Source organism: Lactuca virosa, chromosome 8 (genome assembly GCF_052849685.1).
Source record: "Lactuca virosa cultivar CGN04683 chromosome 8, Lactuca_virosa_CGN04683_v6, whole genome shotgun sequence".
Classification (NCBI taxonomy): domain Eukaryota; kingdom Viridiplantae; phylum Streptophyta; class Magnoliopsida; order Asterales; family Asteraceae; genus Lactuca; species Lactuca virosa.
The window spans coordinates 195,444,660-195,448,190 of NC_136433.1; the positions used below are offsets into that span (position 1 = coordinate 195,444,660).

At 32.0% G+C, this 3,531-nt stretch overlaps 1 pseudogene; it reads left to right on the top strand.

The window, feature by feature from the left end:
* Positions 1-613: 613 nt before the first annotated feature.
* LOC145131176 (translocon-associated protein subunit alpha-like) lies at positions 614-1,880 on the top strand (annotated as a pseudogene).
* Positions 1,881-3,531: the final 1,651 nt, after the last annotated feature.

Genomic DNA, 3,531 nt, shown 5'->3' on the forward strand with positions numbered 1-3,531 from the left:
AAGAATATAACGACGGACCAACAATGACATAAACCATTTTTATGACGGGCATACAAAGATGTATATTATGTAACATATCGTCATTTACGGCCATAAACTGAAATAAAAAAGAATGAGACCGATTCACTTTTATTTTTGTCTTGTCATTTTAAAATAATACGTCGTAGTCTTTTATTTTTTTTATTATTTCTTTTCCATACATATCCCATCTATCCGGTTCAAAACACTCCCTTCACGCACGCTCAAGCTTACAAAGCCTCATAGAAACGAAATTGAAGGGAGATCTCCACTCCTTCGTGTGTTGGCCTCAAGCAATCGACTCAATTACTCGCCGACTCGCCATTTTCACCGCCGGTCATGCCCTAATGAAATCGACCAGCGATTTAGGGTTTATAAGCTTGCTACTACATTGGTGTTGTGATCATTCATGTATTATGCATAAATGAACGAGTTTGATCAAACGTTACTGCTCAATTTTTGTATTTCATCGTCCAACTTGAATAAACTCAACCATCAATGAATTGATTATCTATCTTAGATCTTTATTGAATTCTCTGATTATACTTGTTTCAATTCATCCACGATCATACCTAATTTCGAGCCTTATCTTTCAATGAGATGCTCTCATTTTGCAAATTTTGTTTATTTGCCAATTTTGTTGCATGATATACTTCTCCACGTTGTGGTTGTCATCAATGATGTTGTTTCAGTTGCTAGTTGTCAATTTGACTCCGAATCAGACACTGATGCTGATCTTGTTGCTGAAACTGTTGAGGAAGGAAGAGATAGTGGGGATCTCTTAGAACCTTGAAGTTTGGAATTTTAGTCCAGTTTCAGGTGTGGATACAGTCTGTGTATTCCCAAAGAACCCTTCAAAATGTAAGTTCACTTATCTTGTTTACTCATTACACAAAGCCAAACATATTCACATATACATTTCAACACTTGACAACATTTCTTTATACCACTCTTATTGTAGTGAAAACATTAATGTTGTACTTTTTATCTTTGTTTCTTCAGTGGTAATAGTAGGGAAAGAGACTGATTTATTAATTGGAATGAAAAATGAAGGTAACAACTATCTATTGTTTATCTGTGTTTTTGCTACCTTTTCACTTATTACATAGAAATTTCACACTGCTTGGTGAACAGGGGAACAAAGTGTGAATGTTTTTGCCATTAATGCCAATATTCATCTTCCTTATCATCATAAATCGGTGAAGAATCTCTCAGCTGTGGTAAATGAAATGTCTTTTATTGAAAGATAATCAATCTTAATAGTCATTAATAAAGCTGCTAAATTCCTTCTACTTTATCTATCTACTTATTGTCAGTCTTTCAACAATGCATCGACTCCTCTTCAGTTCAAGCTACTTTCCCTTACACATTTGCTGTCAGCAAATACTTACAGGTACATTTATCATTTCTATACATGTAATATTACACATTTATGTTTTTATTTTGACATGTGGATTATATAATGAATCTTTATTTTTGCAGGATGAGACATTTGATCTTGTTGGAATGATAGTTTATGAGGTAGACCAGCTGCCATACTAAAACATATTCTACAAGAGAAATTAAATATCCTCCTACTTTTCTTCCTACATATCCTCCTACCCATTTGAAATGATGACAAGTGTATTAAATTAATGATAATCTTATCCAAATATGACACATGTCACCATTTTACATGGGTAGGAACATAAGTAGGAAGAAAATATAGGAGGATATTTAATTTCTCATTCTACAATGGTACTATTAAATTCACTAAAGCTAGTAGGCTTGTTAGTGTTGAGATTTTATTGCTGATTTCTCTTGGATTTTCCCTTCTTATCCTTTTTGGATTATGGATTCGTGTTTATACAACCACAACTTAGAGAATCATATCATGTCCCCTTTGTCTCATCATAAGCTGTCTAATAAATGAAGTTATAGTTCTAGTTTATACAAATACATCATAATATTATAGAGAAAATAGTCAAAATTTTATCAAATCATTCTATGCTTTTTTCAAGCTATGATTTATAATCATAATGAAGCCCAAAGACATAGGCATGCAAGCTACCAGGTATGTTATTTGTTATGGTGAACTGAATGATGTAGAAACTTACTATGCTTCAAATCTGAATGATATCTTGTGAATTTGTGATGATTCAGGAAACAAAAAAATTCAGAGGGTGACAGGGAACCTGAAAGTTGCACGGGTGTTTAGAATATTTGTGGACCATCTCCACAATGATATAAATCATGTCCTTTCATGAGTGGTGGCATGGGAGCTGGAAAGAGCACAGTTCTTAAAAACATTCTTAAAGAGTAAGTCATTTATAATGCTTATTTGAAACTAAAATTACTTATTTTTCCATAAAGATTCATTTTTGTTGTCATTGTTATTACACTATAGACCATTTTGGGCAGGAGTGAAGATATTTTTTGGTTGTAAGGAATTAAAAGAAAGTAAATGCCTAAAATAGGAGTGATGACATCAATATAGAGCGTAAAAAAGAAGGTGATTCTGCATGCCAACATTTATTAAAGTTGGCATTTAAAATAATCACATACCAACAGTTTTTCATGAAAACGCAAGTGACCAATCCCATGGCATTTAAAACTCCCTGGTTCTAAGTTCCTCTTCATTGACTTTCTCATGAAGATGAAATTTGTCTTGTGCGTGACATGGGAAACATAATTACCAATGTTGATGGTATTTCACTACAATCGTTTGTTATAAAATATTTAGTTTCTAGTTTATTTGTAAATTCCATTTTTCATTTGTAGTAGATTTGTTGATGAAAAGTAGGTTAGATTATTAGGAATATGAGTTATTTCACTTGATATGATTTAATATTTTGGTATTACAGATCTTATTGAATGCAAGCTGCAGGAACCACCATCTTTGGGCTATTAGAATCCATTCTTGGAGAATGACTACTGAAATTTTTTTGTTCCACAAACACTTTCAAAGAAATTGCAGCTTTGTTAAAATGTTGTAACACAATTAACGCAATAAAATTTTAAGTTCAAACTTATTCATGTTAATGTTTTTAATGCAGGAAAAAAGTGATGGTTTTAAGAAAGTCTGTGCACATAATCAATACAATCACCGTTTGTTAAAATGTTGTAACACAATCAATGCAATAAAATTTTATGTTCAAACTTATTCATGTTAATGTTTTTAATGTAGGAAAAAAGTGATGGTTTTAAGAAATTTTGTGCACATAATCAATGCAATCACCGTTTGAGCAGAAAATGATATGTTCGGCTCAGTGTTAAGATTGTATGATTTAAGTTAATAGAGTAGCTTACTTGTTTTGTGTAACATTAATGAGAAAAGATTTTAGTTCACTTTTATTTTTCTTGATTTTTTTAGATGCAAGAAGAAGGAAAGTTGGAAGAGGAGATTGATAGATATTTGTTGTGGATGAGGGCGAGACAAATGAAAAAAATGAGGTTATCACCCAAATGTGCTGATTGTTCTCCATAAAATTGTAACATTCATTGAAAAAAACATAATTTACTTTTTTTTATCCC